General features: G+C 37.4%; 1 long non-coding RNA gene across 1 annotated transcript in view; it reads right to left on the reverse strand.

Moving 5' to 3' along the window:
- The window catches only part of LOC307179511, a 490,390-nt gene that overhangs the window by 460,790 nt on the left and 13,718 nt on the right, over positions 1-15,882 (reverse strand). The window lies entirely within an intron of this gene.

The raw sequence follows: 15,882 nt of genomic DNA on the forward strand, positions 1-15,882 counted from the left end.
TTGAAGAAGTTTAGGGAGCTATAGGTAAAAAATAATCTTAAGACTATTTAAGTATCAGACCATGACATTCCCAGGTCTAGACTTTCAAAGATAACAGGCTGATCCCAGTCCCATGAGGGTGGTCATTTTGCACTATGGAGATACAAATCACTGAGTAAGAGAGTGTAGGAGTACATCAATGCATATATATACTTTATGCATTTGTTATGTGTGTTCTGCCTCACAGCCAAAGTGGTTTGAGGCAGCCTCTGTGTCCAGCTGATAGGCATGGGAGAAAGAAGCATTGATTTTACACACCCCTTCTTTAAGAGATCATCTTTTTTTGGCCGCGCCATGCAGCTTGTGGGATTTTAGTTCCCCAAACAGGGATTAAACCCCGGGCCCTCAGCAGTGAGAGCACGGAGTCCTAAGCACTGGACCACCAGGGAATTCTCTAGAGATCATCTTTTCATCTAGCATTGGCTTGTATCAATTAAGCTCTGGATGGGTGGGTAATTATGGAACAGAGTCCTCTAAGAATTGCTTTATTCAATCACTTGGACAAAAGAGGATTTTTTTTTTTTTGATAGGAGCTGACGCTGATACTTAACTTACATTCTTTTTTTAGATTGCTCTGTCATCTTAGGCATATTGACAGAGAAACCTCAAGGTGTGTGGCATCAGATAGCTTCATCTCAGTGTGGAACCAAGTTTATCTTTATTTCCACTTTCTTTGGATTTTTCAGTTGGCTTTATTGGGTGGAAGCAGTATATTTCAGCTCTCCTGCTTCCATCTTTTACAAAGCTCATTCAAACTGGGTGCCCATAGATAAATTAGATAAATAAACATGTGGTTTAAGTTTCATAGAAAAAGGAAAGTCAGATCAACATGATGTAAGCAAATCCTTCTTAAAAATGTGTGTCCTATTCAAAGGGAGGATTACTTTAGTCAAAACTTAATTTGTGGGGCTTCCCTGGTGGTGCAGTGGTTAAGAAATCCACCTGCCAATGCAGGGGACACGGGTTCGAGCCCTGGTCCGGGAAGATCCCACATGCCGCGGAGCAACTAAGCCTGTGCAACACCAACTACTGAGCCTGCACTCTAGAGCCCGCGAGCCACAACTATTGAGCCCGTGTGCCACAACTACTGAAGCCCGCGTGCCTAGAGCCCGTGCTCCACAACAAGAGAAGCCACTGCAATGAGAAGCCCGTGCACCGCAATGAAGAGCAGCCCCCGCTCGCCACAACTAGAGAAAGCTGCACACAGCAACAAAAAACCAGAGCAGCAAAAAATAAAATAAATAATTTTTTTAAAAAAATTTGTATGTTATAGATAGGGAAACATGATATTAAAGTGGCAAATATAGCATTAACGGTCCTTTTTTTAAGGAAACTAACTTGTTAGTTGAAAATGGAGTACTTAGGACATAGGCTAAGGGAAAAAAAAACAGTAAAAAAACAAAAATAAAAGAACAAAAAATCCTGTTAGCGTAAGAAAATGGTGGGATTCAGTGCTTGCTACAGATATGACAGAGAGGAGGAGAGGAATTTGAGAAGAGAAGAAACAAATGACTATTGTAAGTCTGGAGCTAATAGGCAAATATGACGAGTGAAAATATTTCAAGGCAAGGTGGTGTCAAAATATTTGAAACAGATATGTCTAATATTTTGTTTTCTTACATTTTTAGTCTTGTAACCAGATTTTAATGTCCCCAACCTTCAAGAAAAGGTCCCTACACACAAAGAACCCAATGGAAGAAGTATTTGGGGTAATGAATAGAGTTGCTTTCCTGAGAGCCAAGGCAATGTTTAAGATGGGATAGCAGGTACAGAAAAAAATCAGAAATTCTTTAATTCAGCTGAAGAAAGAAATTGGAGGCAGGAGTGTGAAGGGAAAATTCAATCAAATCCATAAATGGTTAGAGGGGGTCAGAGACTTGAATCTTCCTCTGCATGTGAGACGGCAACTCAGTCTTGTTTTGGTTGAATAGCAAAGGACTGTTTGACCTAAGTGATATATGAATTAAACATAGAGCATCATTACTGACATTTTCTAAATGTAAATGAAAGGAAAACTGGATCAACATACTGTACCAGCAACATTGAATGAGAGTTAGAAAATATGGATTTTAATGGTACAGATGAACTTACTGGCTAAGTAGAAATAAAGTCACAGATGTAGAGAACAAACTTATGGTTACCAAGGGGGAAGGGGGGATGCCAAATTGGGAGATTGGGATTGACATATATACACTACTATGTATAAAATAGATAACTAATGAGAACCTATTGTTTAACTCTACTCAGTGATCTGTGGTGACGCAAATGGGAAGGAAATCTATAAAAGGGTGGATGTATGTATAACTGATTGATTTTGCTGCACAGCAGAAACTAACACAACATTGTAAAGCAACTATACTCCAATAAAAATTTAAAAAAATAAATAAAACTTTCAAAATTGTTGAATGCTAAAAAAAAAAGAAAATATAGATTTTAATTGAGACTCTGGCATCAATTTTCTCAATGACTTTGACAAAGTTATTCATCTTCTGTGATCTCCAGCTATAAAAAGGGGGCATATGACTAGGTGTTCTTTCAAGTGTTTTGAATCTCTAAAGAAGTTCTGAAATGTGTCAACTATAGTTAACTCTTAATTTGACACAATCAACCTGTCATCCACAGATTTGTTCTCCCTCTCAACATTATCTTTGTAAAGATTTTAAAATTTTATTTGTAGCAGTAATATTCATGATAACAGAGCTGTTATGAAACATGCATTGTGAAGAAATACAATAAATCATTTTCTGTTTTTTTTTCTCTTACAGTAGCAATGGGTCAGGCTACGAGACTGATCTCTAAATGAGTAAATTTGGCCGAAAATCATATAATTCTGTATGCTGCATTACTCCATAGCCATCATGTCTATGTGGAGGGTGAGTGAGTTTCTTGAACTATTGCCAGCCTCTGGGTCTGGGAGCTGAACAGCTTTCCTCTAGTTTAAAGACATCTTCTAACTAGGACACTTGCATGGATGCTACAATTTCCTCCTTTGCAGCTATAACTCTCTAATAACATGGAGTTTTCTCTAGGCTAGCTCAGCAAATTCTGCTCATTTAAAAAATGTCAATCTCCTGGCTGGATTTACCTTTCCTTCAAACATTATAATTTGTTTGTTTTCACTCTGTGAATTGATAGATGGAACATTCAGAAGGGTACTGGGGTTCTGAGTACAAGTGGAAGACCCTAATGGTCCTGTCTGTCTGAAATGAGAAAACTATTAATTAGCTTGCTCTCTTTTCTAACATGGTTTATTTCCCTAAATTGATGAGAAGCTTAAAAATGGTGAACAGATGCAACATCTGTAACTAGGCTAGGTCTGTAGGGTTCCATTGCTTGTTAGAAGGCAGTAATAGGTGATGGTCAAGGCAAGGAACCAAGAATTTGGTATTAAATAAAAGTAGGTTATGTCTGGTTCTGCTACAAGCTGTATGACCTTGGACAAAACACTTTAAACCCAGTTTCTGGAGCAACAAATCACATACAACTATGGCACCTACTTCACAATGTAGTTTTGAAGATCACATTAGATATGATATGTACAGCATTCAAAAGCAGTGCCTGCCATAGGGTAACCCTCAATTAATACTATTTATCATTATTTTTTTCTGTCTTATGTGGATTGCACCATCCTATACAGGTGAATTATGGGAGGGCATCAACACTTTGGGTGTTCAGACACCCTTCAATATCTGCTATTTTCCCTTAGCAACAGACATTTTATTTCCCGTTTCCTAGTCAGCTAGCTGCCCCAAGCTGAGTCAGGAATTTACTGCTTAGATTCAATTACATGGTTGACGTTAAATACCAGGTTGTTTGATTGTCCATCTTGCAGGTCTTACAGAAGCATTTATTCATATGCACAAATTCTAGTACATACCATTTAAATACAAAGTGTAGATCTTTCCAAATATATCGCCTCTGATCTACCCAAATTCAGCTAATATTCAGTGTGCCATTGTCCGAATGTCTGTCCTTAACTAAATAAAATCTTTCACATGCCTAAATACTGTTATTAAAACTGTTTAGTATATTTAAAAAGATACTCTCAGGTACTCTTAGTCCTCTCAGGTACTATTTCTCTATTACATGAATTATTATATTTTTTGTTAATTACATTTATTTCATTTTAAGGCACTATACCTTTCACAAAGTTGTCTAACTTTGATGTTCTTGAAGATCATGAACAATGCTCTACTATCCTGAATCACCACTATGCTAGTGTCTGGCTTACCATAGGTGCTAAATAAATGATAGCTTAATATATGAGAGATGAAATAAACCTAGCTATAAAAATTTTAACTCAAAACCCTCAAGTTTTAGGGTTTTAATCTAATCCACTACTTTCTTCTAGGCCTTTTATGTTTTTTACAGTGTGAATAAAGAAAAGACACTGCAAATATATTTTGTTTGAAGAGGTAATCAACATGACTACGTGTATAATCGGTCATGTCCAAAAAATTCCATGGGTGTGACTCATTGTGGCTGGTAAAGATACTCTTGCCGTAGGAAGTGAGATAAATTTATTGAACTATAGAATACTTGAGCAGAAAGTTACCTTAAACTTTACGTTTTCCAATATTTCTCATGCTAATAGCATCAAGATCAAGTACTACTGGGTCAGAATACATTTGTATGGACTCAAGGATTTGCATTTTTAAACTTTCCCTTACTGATTCCTATGCAAAATAAGTTAGAGAACTATCTATTTACTATGTTCAACATACTCATGAAAGACAAATAAAGACATGAATGAGACCCAGGGAAGAGAAGATGTTTAGGTAAGATTACCTTGCCTAGTCTCTTTATTCCCAGCACTATTTGAATAAAATCTGGCCAGTGGAAATCATGAAACCGTTCCACCTCCTCATGTCAATTGCTTAGTGTGAGCTGATCTTTCAGTTTACATGATCTGTACCCCAGATGTCAGGAAACACTCCTCAGTCATACTGCCCCAGGGTATTAAGCAAATAACAGAATTCAGGATTACAAAATTAACAGTCCCTGCCAAGCCTTAGAATCAATGTCTTTAAGGAAAAAATACACACACACACACACACACACACACACACACGCATGCACACTTTAAAGTTTGGGAATAAAACATAAAATTTTGTTGTTGGACTATGTCCTGTCTTGTAAGTCAGAACAATTTGCTCATAAATCTTTGGATAATTGACTCTGCTGTGTCCTAACTCCATGAAACCTGGCGCTCAGCGAAGATGCTTTATACAATGTGACCTCCCTGAGGATATTTCTCTGAGTTTTGCTCTTATATTTTTCTCTAAAACTTTTAGCCTAAAAATAATTATAAGACCTGAGGGCTAGTCAGAAAATGTAGACTTGAACTGTTCCTCATGACATCATTTTGAAAGGGACAGCTCTTTTGATTTTAAGATTTAAACAGCTAACCACAAACTAATGACTTCCAAATATACATTTCAGATTCAGACTCTTCTCAGACCTGTCTCCAGGAAATCTAAACCTGGGAACACAAAGACATTGTCTTCCCTCCAAGACTATTTTGTCAGTAGTCACTTTTCAAAAAAAACATGTGTGATTTGCTGTCTTTTTTTCTTTTCCTCTTTCCTCCCTCCCTCCCTCTCTCCTTTCATTTCTTCCTCCCTATAGTCTTCTCTTTCTTCATTTTTCTTTATTCTTTCTTTCTTTCAGAGGTCCCTATAACCTTAAGAATGAAGTTTAAACTTCTCATTTCTATTGAGGGGAAATTCACAAACTATAAAATTAGCCATTTTAAAGCAAATAATTTAGTGGCATTTAGTACATTCTCAGTACTGTGCAAACACCACCTCTATCTAGTTTCAAAATATTTTCACCACCAGCCCCCCCAAAACCCCAAACCCATTAAGCAATTACTTCCCATTTCTCTCTTACCCCAGCCCCTAGCAAACACCAATCTGCTTCCTGATTCTATGGATTTATACTTTTATGGATCTTTAATATAAATAGAATCATACTGTATGTGACCTTTTGTGTCTGGCTTCTTTTACCTGGCATAATATTTTGGGGGTTTATCCATACTGTAGCATGTATCAATATGTCATTCCTTTTTATGGCTGAATAATAATCCACTGCATGTACAAGCCACAATTAGTTTATCTATTCATCTGCTGATGGACATTTGAATTGTTCCCACCTTTTGGCTACTGTGAATAGCACTGCTATAAACATGTGTATACACCTATTTGTTTGAATACCTGCATTTAATTCTTTTGAGTATACACCTAGGATTGGAATTGCTGGGTTATATGGTCAGTTTATGTTTATATTTTTGAGGAACTACCAAACTGTTTTCCACAGCAGATGAACCATTTTATATTCCTATAAGAAATGTACAAGTATTCTATTGTCTCCACATCCTCTCCAATACTTCTACTTTCTGTATTTTTTTCCTATGATAACTATCCTAGTGTGTGTGAAGTGGTATCTGATTTCACTATTTTTTTTTTTTTTTTTTTTTTTTGGCCGTGCCATGTGTGCAGCATGTGGGATTTTAGTTCCCCCACCAGGGATCGAACCCATGCCCCCTGCAGTGGAAGCACAGAGTGCTAACCACTGGACCACCAGGGAAGACCCTCATTTCACTTTTAATTTGCATTTTCTAGATGACTAAAGATGTTGAACATCTTTTCATCAAACTTCTCATTTTTCATCACAAGGTCCTTAGGACCTCCCCCTGCCCGTTTCTCCAACACACCTCTCATCTCTCCCCCACACTCTGTATGTTTTCTATCCCCGTCTAGTTGCAGGTCCCTCAGTAAGCCTTGTTATCTTGCACCTCTCTGTATGTTATTTCCTCTGCGTGGAACATATGTGTCTCTTTTTCCTCCAACAGTTATTCATTCTTTAAGACTCATATCAGATATTAATGCATGTTACATGGCCTCCTTCAGGTTAGTATTGGTTTTCTTTCTATAATTCATGATACCACCATTTACTTAATTATATCATGCTGTTTATGCTGTTTTTGTTATACCTTTCTCTGCTTCTTCTTCTCTCCATTAGATTTCAAATATCTGAAGGGAAGAGTCATCATATTTCCTTTGTGTAACCACACTTTCCAAATTTGATGATGCCAGTCACTGTCATCTCTAACACTCCAAGTGTTTTACACAACCCTTACAGAATGTCCAAAATCTGAAATGGCTTCAAATGACCAGTGTTCTAGCCCCATTGCCTTACTCTTTCTCACGTCAACCCTATTCCTATTTATCTCCCTCCCTCCCTTCTTCCTTCCTTCCTCCCTCCCTTCCTTCCTTCCTCTTCTCTCATACCTTTCATTCTTCTCCTTTCCTCTCCTCTTCATCTCTTATATATCAGCTTCTTATCACTCACTCTTGTTATCTCACTCAATAGTTCTCTCTCTCTCTCTCTCTCTCTCCCCCCTGTTGCTCTCACTCACTCTCTAGCTCACTCTCCTCAGCACCTGCTCCACGTCTCTCAGTCCCTCCAGTGCCCCTTGCTCCTCTTATTTGTCCCTCACTGCTGTTTCTAAACTAAGCATGCCCTCCTCCCATCCCACCTCCTACACAGTTAACAGTTTAGCATCCTTCATGTTTCATCCTGTGCTACCTCAGGGATGCTTCTTCTAAAACCCTAGACTAAATTAATTCCCTTTTAATATTCTCTCTCATAGTTCTGCACCAATTCAATTTATTTTTAACATCCTCTCTTGAGAAAAATCTCTAAGTTAGGCTGAGCCAAAATGCAAAGAGCTACAGTTTTCTTCCCTGCAAGGCAAATGGGTTGTGGGATCTAGGGCACAACCCTTGACACACTGAAATGAAACAATAATCAAATGATATAAGGCTCCTTGAATGCACTGTGCAAAGATGAGGTGTAATAAAAATGCCAGGTATTACTAACATTATCTCCTAAATCTGTTCATCTGATTACTCTTTGCAAGTGCTTCTCCAATGGTAGTACTGGGGATATACCATTAATTCAATAATAAGGTTAAAATCCTAACTTCTATTCATTTGACCTCTGTTAAACCAATCTGTTTATGGAGGCTTCTACAGAGAAATATGAAGAAACATGTAGTTATTGAAGACAGAGTTAGAAGGTTTATTATATCAGTGATACCATTCAAATAATTTTTGAGAAACACTTAGTTTTGTCTAAGAAGTCATTCATTTAGCTTATGGGATCCTTATGATACACACAATAAGAAGCACTTACAAAAACTAGAAAGAAAACAATAAAAGAGAGCCTTGTACCAAGGGTCTGGGAAGTGATAATGTGAAAAGAGATAAAGAAGACCAAAGGGGAACATTCAGTTCCCCAACCAACCCTCCCTCCCTCTGCATGTGGCCCAAGGTCCACATCAGGATCAATAGGGAATAAAGTCAGAGTTGTGTTTCAAGCAGCTAAGTGCAGCAAGTTGTTCTTCCACAGACCTGGTAGGCTTTGAAAAATCATTTGCTCCTGTACTGGATATTTCTGCCCCAGCTGTCATATGGTACAATAGAAGGTGACAAAAAGCAAAATAAAGCATCATGTGCTTTTGCCCTTTTGGCAGTCGACTCCAGGTTTGCTTATTATTTTTCTAATGATAATCTATTTCCAGTCTATTGGTTTGCCCACAAAACAAATAGTGCTATCTTCTCAGTGACAGTGGCTGTAGAAAATTACAGGAACTCAGGGCCAAGCCCTTCTCCCAGATTATGCTAAGAATGCCTAAAGAAAGAAGCATTATGTATTATTTGCCTGCTGTATGCAGACATCACTCCTAGTGATGTCAATTACAATGTTCCATTCAAACCGCAGAGTAAGCCTGTATGGTAGATGTTACTCCCTCTATTTTCAAGAGTGGTTCAAGTGAAATTCAGAGAGGTACAATAGCACAAGGTTTACACAGCTTCTGTCTGACTCCCAACCCAAGCCTGCTATAATGGAGAGTCCAAATGAAGTCTTGATAAATTTCACTGGTTGAACAAACTCTAAGGTTACTATTCTGACAGGTACTGTGGTTACTTAAAGTGATAGAGGACTTTAAAAATAAAAAAGTGACATGAGTCTTTAGGTATAGATTTCTTTTCTGGTCCGTGCCATATACATCTTCGATATGAAGGAAATCACCAATACTGAGCCAACATATAGTCTACTGAAAAAAGACAACTAAAATACACTAAAACCATGAAAGTCACTTTACTAACCAACAACATATTATTTAGGGAGTTCCTCTTAAGTATCTCTCTTTGGAGTAAATTCCAGACAATCTTCACTTTCCTATATCATTGGGAGGCACCTTTGAGAAGAGTGAATGGCTCTTGGATTTAATGTCTAGGAAAATGTTTCTAAAGTTTAATTTTATTTCAGAAAGATAACTTGCCAACAATTCACTAAAAGACTTGAGTCAGTTTCTTTTGTAAGTGGCTAATCAATGCTCATTTGGGGAAAAAAAAAACCCAAAACCAAAAAACTTCATGACAATGTATTTGGATCTGTTATAAAGCAAATAGATGGGAAACCAGGTGACTAAGAATACTTTTTTTTAATTGGATTGAAACAATGCAAACTGCACACTGTGTCTAAATGTTTAATATAAACATTTACACTGAATATATTTGCAGATCAACAGCTGCTCAAACAAAAGCAGCAAATCTAATGGATTTCATAGTCGAAGCCCCCAATCAGAATGGAGTTTACATTCACCACTCATGGCTTATTCAACTGTGCTTGTGTACTGGCCTTTGTTTCAAAATTATTACCTACTTTTAACCTTCTTCCAAGAAACAATCAAAGTTACTTAGTTCATGTTTCTAGACCAAATTAAGTGCAGGGCAATTAATTTTATTCCCCAAACAAAATCCAGTTAGTACTATTGATACGGAATAATGCTTTTCTATCATAATGCAATTATGCTATGTGTGCCCATTTCAACTGAACATATACAAAGACATTCCAAATGCATCTGAATTCTCTATCCCTGTTCGATGTACAATTCAAAGCACTTCAATTAGGGGCACTTGCAAACCCTTGGGGATCGTGGACTGAACACCTCCCTTTGTGAGCAATCAAGAACTCCATGAACTAAATTGATTTATAATTTTGCAGGAGTTTGAATCTTACCGGAGGAGGCTGATGTGTGGGAGTCAGTCACTTAGTATAGGTAGAGATAGCATTATGTATCCCAATTCAACTCTATTATACTTTACTGTTCATTGTGCACATAATAATCTTTGGGAAGTGAACAGAAATGGAGTTTCTTTGTAAAAAATGAGTGCCAACTGTTAATGTTAGTAATAAAATCCAGGAGAAAATAAAGACATCTTCATGAGTAATGGTACTCTAAAAAGAAATAGGAGCACTCCCCCCATACCACCACTACAAGAATTGTAAACTATTGTGGTATTAATTAAGTTGGTTATTCCTAAACATAGTATATTCCTCATAAATGATAAAGTCATAATAAATGTGATTAAATGAAGGTATAATTATTTAGTTTCATATAACATTTCATTTGGAGATGATTTTGGATCTGGCTATTCTTATGGCTTAAAGGAGGAGGAGATTAAGCTAGACTCTAGGAGAAGGTACAATGCATTAACTCTTTTATGTCCTCTGAGTACCTTTTAAGTAGTAAGACAATGTTACAAGTGATGAATCTTATTCACTTAGGTTTCACAAGTGAACACAGGCAATGCTATATTTAGTTATTTAACTGCTAAGTAATTTGTTATTTTATCTCCTTTTTCTTTCTTCATCTGATCTAAAAACAACATACTTTCTTTCTTGAAATAAATACTAATGAAAATAATTTTTCCTAGTGATAAACATATGCAGCTTTATGACACCTTTCTTCTTATCCTGAAAAGTAAGAAATTCCAAAGCCACCCTGATGCTGAAATTCTTTCCTTCATAGCTTTGTGTTGTTTTAACAAAGTATTCTTATAAATACTTCTTTTACTGCTGTATCTTCATGCCAGAGGCCCATGTTCACTTCCAATCTACCTTTTATAATGCTGACAAAATATATTTTCTAGAGTATCACTTTTTATTATGGAATTTCCCAGCTCACAAATTTTAATGGGCCCCTAATGCCAACTCTCAGGGATCCGAACAATTTGTTTTCGCTATTTGCTTTATTTTAAATAAGAATCACTACCTTTAAATTACTTAAACTCAAATGTTATCAAGTCTAAAATGAGGGGAGTGTTGGAAAATATATTATATACCTCCTTGCTCCTTGGAACTGTACAAGACACATCACAGAAATCACTTCACATAATTTTTTCAATAATCCTGGAATGCGGAGGAAGAAAATGAGACATGGGCAACTTACCTGTAGTAAGTGCCAAAATTTGTATTTGAACTAGCCCCTTAGACTCCAATAGTGATATGTGTGTATGAGAGCAACGGAAAAAAATGTTATGGGGATTCACAGATAAGGTGAAGGTTGCTGAGGGTCCAAGACCTGGATGTTTTATTCTCACATTGCTGTACAATGGCATCCTTGTGGATTGCTACTGTTTGAAGACAACTGGTGCAAGACCATGCCTACAGATGCACATGACTTTGAGTATCATTTTCATCCTAAATCAAGCCCAATTCTACCATCTCTTCAAGCATAGGTCTCAGATTGCTGGCTAACTCTCAATTGCTAATATCTAGAAGCTCTTCCCCCAGAGGCTTGGCCTCTGCCCCATAAGCACATGCTGTGAGAGCCGCTAATATTGCTCTAGGGGTCACTGCACATTGGCATTCTAAATAAATATCTGCTGCTGATTTTTCATAGTTTATATGTCTACTCCGATCCTTATCTAGACATGGCAACATGAAAGAAAGCAATGTCACAGTATATATTTATAGATATTCATGATTTCATTCTTTCACAGATACTTGAGTTGACACCACGTGGCAGGAATTTTTCTAGAGCTTGGAGCTCTAAAGGTGAGATACACTACCTGCACTCAAATAATCCATCACCACAGTCAGAATCAGTGATTCTGAAGCTACTCTCCTTGGAGTATTAGAGGTTCAACAAAACACCTCAACCTGTACCCACTACTTTTTCATTTACAAATATTTAATAATTTAAATATACACCAAATGGAGATTTAAAAAGATAGATGGAGCCACATCTATGGGATGGAAGATTGTGTAATCATGAGTAATGCTCGCAAAATTTTGGTAACATTCAGATTTTTATGCATTAAGGTAGTATAAAATATAGAATTACATACATATATACATATATGTTATCATATATGGACATATGCATAAAATGAAATTATACATAAGATACATTATATTAAATTATTAAAAATGGTTTTCTGTGACAGATTGTGAATGAATTTTTCACAAAAAATTCATTTTTCATTTTGAATTTTTCTGAAATTTCAAATTCCAAAAATAATTGTATATTTTCTGAAAAAGACAAACACCAATTATAAAAATAAATTGTATTCTGCCATCCTGGTAGTGTATACCACCTCTCACTAATTTTACCAAGCCCCACCACAACACTACATATATTTTTGTCCAGTTTTATTGAGGTATATTGACAAATAAAATTCATATATTTAAGGTATACAACACGACAATTTGATATATGTATACAGTGTGAAATGATTACTGCACTCAAGTTAGGTAACACATCCATCACTTCACATAGTTAACGTTGTGTGTGTGTTGAGAACATTTAAGATCTTCTTTCTTTGCAGATTTCAGGTTTACAATACTGTAACATTAACTAAACTCATGATGCTGTGCATTCGATCCCCAGAACTTATTCATGTCATAAATAAAAGTTTGTACCCTTTGACCCACATCTCCCCATTGCTTCCACCCTCTAGCCCCTGGCAACTATGGCTCTATTCCATTTCCATGAGTTTAACTTTTTTAGATCGCAAATATAAGTGAGATCATACAGTATTTTTCTTTCTCTGTCTTATTTCACTTAGCATAATGCCCTCAAAGACCATCCATGTCATGCAAATTACAGATTTCCTTCTTTCTCATAGCTGAATATTTCATTGTTTACATGTATTTATATATATACCATAGCTTCTTTATCTGTTCATCTATCAGTGGACACTTACATTGTTTCCATGTGTTAGCTACTGTGAATAATGCTGCAATAAACATGGGCATGCAGACATCTCTTTAAGATCCTATTTTCATTTCCTTTGGATATATATCCAGAAGTGGGATGACCGTATCAATATCTAATTCTATTTTTTATTGATGAATCTCCCTACTCTTTTCCATATGGCTGTGCCGAATTATATTCCCACCAAAAATGCTCAAGGGTTCTCTTTCTCCTCATCCTCTTCAACACTTGTTATTTGTTGTCTTTTTGATAATAACTATTCTGATAGGCATGAAGTGATATCTCACTGTGGTTTTGATTTGAATTTCTATGATGATTAGTGATGCTGAGCATCTTTTCATGTATCTGTTGGCCATTTGTATGTCTTCCTTGTGAAAAGGTTTATCCAGGTCCTAAGTCTACATTTAATTGGGTTATTTGTGGGGTTTTTTTGCTATTGAGATATTGGAGTTCCTATATATATATATATATATAATATTACCCCTTATCAGATATATGGTTTGAAAATATATTCTTTCATTCCATAGGTTACCTTTTCCTTTTGTTGATGGTTTCCTTTGCTGTATAGAAGCCTTTTACTTTGATGTAATTCTACTTGCTTATTTTTGCTTTTGTTGCCTGCACTTTTGGTGTCATATCCAAAAAATCTTTGTCAAGACAAATGTCAAGTTTTCTCCCTATGTTATTTCGAGGAGTTTTATGGTTTCAGGTCTTTCATTTGAGTCTTTAATCCATTTTGAGTTCATTTGAGTGATGTAAGATAAGGTCTGACTTTACTCTTTTGCATGTGAATATACAGTTTTCCTGACACCATTTATTGAAGAGACCATACTTTCCCCATTGTGCATACTCGATGCCTTGTTGAAGTTTAGTTGACCATATATGAATGAGTTTATTTCTGAGCTCTTTATTCTGTTTCAACGGTTTATGTGCCTGTTTTATGCCAGTACCATATTGTTTCAATTACCTTAGCTTTGTAGTACAGTTTGAAATCAGGAAGTGTGATGCCTCCAAGTTTGTTCTTCTTTCTCAAGATTGCTTTGGCTATTTGGGGTCTTTTGTGGTTCCATACAAACTTTAGGATTTATTTTTCTAGTTTTGTGAGAATTGATATTGGAATTTTGATGGGGTAGCATTAAATCTGTGGATTCTTTTGGGTAGTGTGGGCATTTTCACAATATTAATTCTTCAAATCCATGAACATGAAATATCTTTCCATTTATTTGTTCCTTATTCAATTTCCTTCATAAAAGTTTGATACTTTCAGTGTATAGATCTTTTACTTCTTTTGGTTAAATTTATTCCTAAGTATTTCATTGTGCTTGATGCTATTTTGAATGGAATTTTCTTCTTAATTTCTTTCTTAGATTGTTTGTTGTCAGTGTGTAGAAATAAAACTAATTTCTGTACATTGCTTTTCTATCCTGCAACTTTACTGAATTCATTTACTAGTGCTCACTGGCAGGGTGATGCCACTTGGTTGTACTCTGCAACTGAGCGGGTCCACAGTTGGGCTCCATAATTACCCCTGGTCAAGTGGGGCCCCAGGCTGTGCTTCCTGGAAGATGGGTGTTGCTGGCTTGACTCTGCCTTCAGGCACAGCTGCAGGCTGGTCTCTGTAATTGATTATGGCCACAAACTGCGCCCCACAGTTGAGCAGGATCACTGGCGAGGTTCTCTGCTCAGGCAGTGCTGCTGGCTGTGCTCTGCTGTAGGTTTGGGTTGTTACCAGGCTACCAGTTTGGGCAGACTGCAGGTTGTGCCTAGAAGCTGGACAGGGTTGCTGATTAATCTCCCTGGTTGAATGAGGTTGGTGTATGTACCCCAGATTTGGGCGGGGCTGGAGTTTGGGCTCCACAATTGGGTTGGGTCACTGTCTGGGCTCTCCGGTTCCATACAGCTGCCTCTCATTTCATTGGGATCATTGGCTTGGCTTCTTGCCCCCCTGTAGTGGGGCAGGGTCTCTGGTGTGGCTTCCTGCCTGGGTGAGGCCAATAGCTGTGCTCTCCCACTGGGCTGGATTGCTGGTCGGGAAGCCAAGCAGGCAGAACTGCCAACCATGCTCCCTGGCTGGACAGGGACACCAGGTCAGCTCCGTGAGTGAGTGGAGTGGCTGAATGGGCTCACTGGTCAGGTGATGCTACCAGCAGGGATGCAGTGCCACCACGAAAATCCATGTGCTGGTCACTGTGAGCCCTGTTTCTCTTCTTTGTTCCTAGCTGACTCCAGGTGATCTAACCCTGTCACTTCCCCCATGTTCTCCGTGAGACAGAATCTGGCCTCCCAGAAAGTGCCTTGGATTCTGGGGAAGCTGAATATCCACCTTGGACTCTCTTGCTCCACTTGAGAAATTGTAGGCCCAGAGAATCCCTCTCAGTGTGGTGCTGTGTCAGCATGGGGGAGGGCTGTCACAGTCAAAGTGACACAGCTCTTCTTACTCTTCTAATGCAGCTTGTCTTTTTTTTCTAGTCCATGGGTGTCCTTTACTCTCACCCCTGGGTTCTGAGATTTTCAAAAAGGCATTTTTGTCTGTGGATAACTGCTAGTTGCTCCTTCTGTGAGGAAATATAGCCAGGGACCTCCTACTCTACAATCTTTCTGATGAACCCAGTCACTATGTATATTTTAATTGGACACATAACCAGGCAGACATTATCATTATGACAGAAATACAGAAAACGATTTGTGGCCACAACATAGAAAGGGCAGCATTAGCAGTAATAGCATAGATAAGCATTTTTTTTTGTTTTGGAAAGGTTCAAAATTCA

Source organism: Stenella coeruleoalba, assembly GCF_951394435.1.
Source record: "Stenella coeruleoalba genome assembly, chromosome: 20".
NCBI classification, from domain to species: domain Eukaryota; kingdom Metazoa; phylum Chordata; class Mammalia; order Artiodactyla; family Delphinidae; genus Stenella; species Stenella coeruleoalba.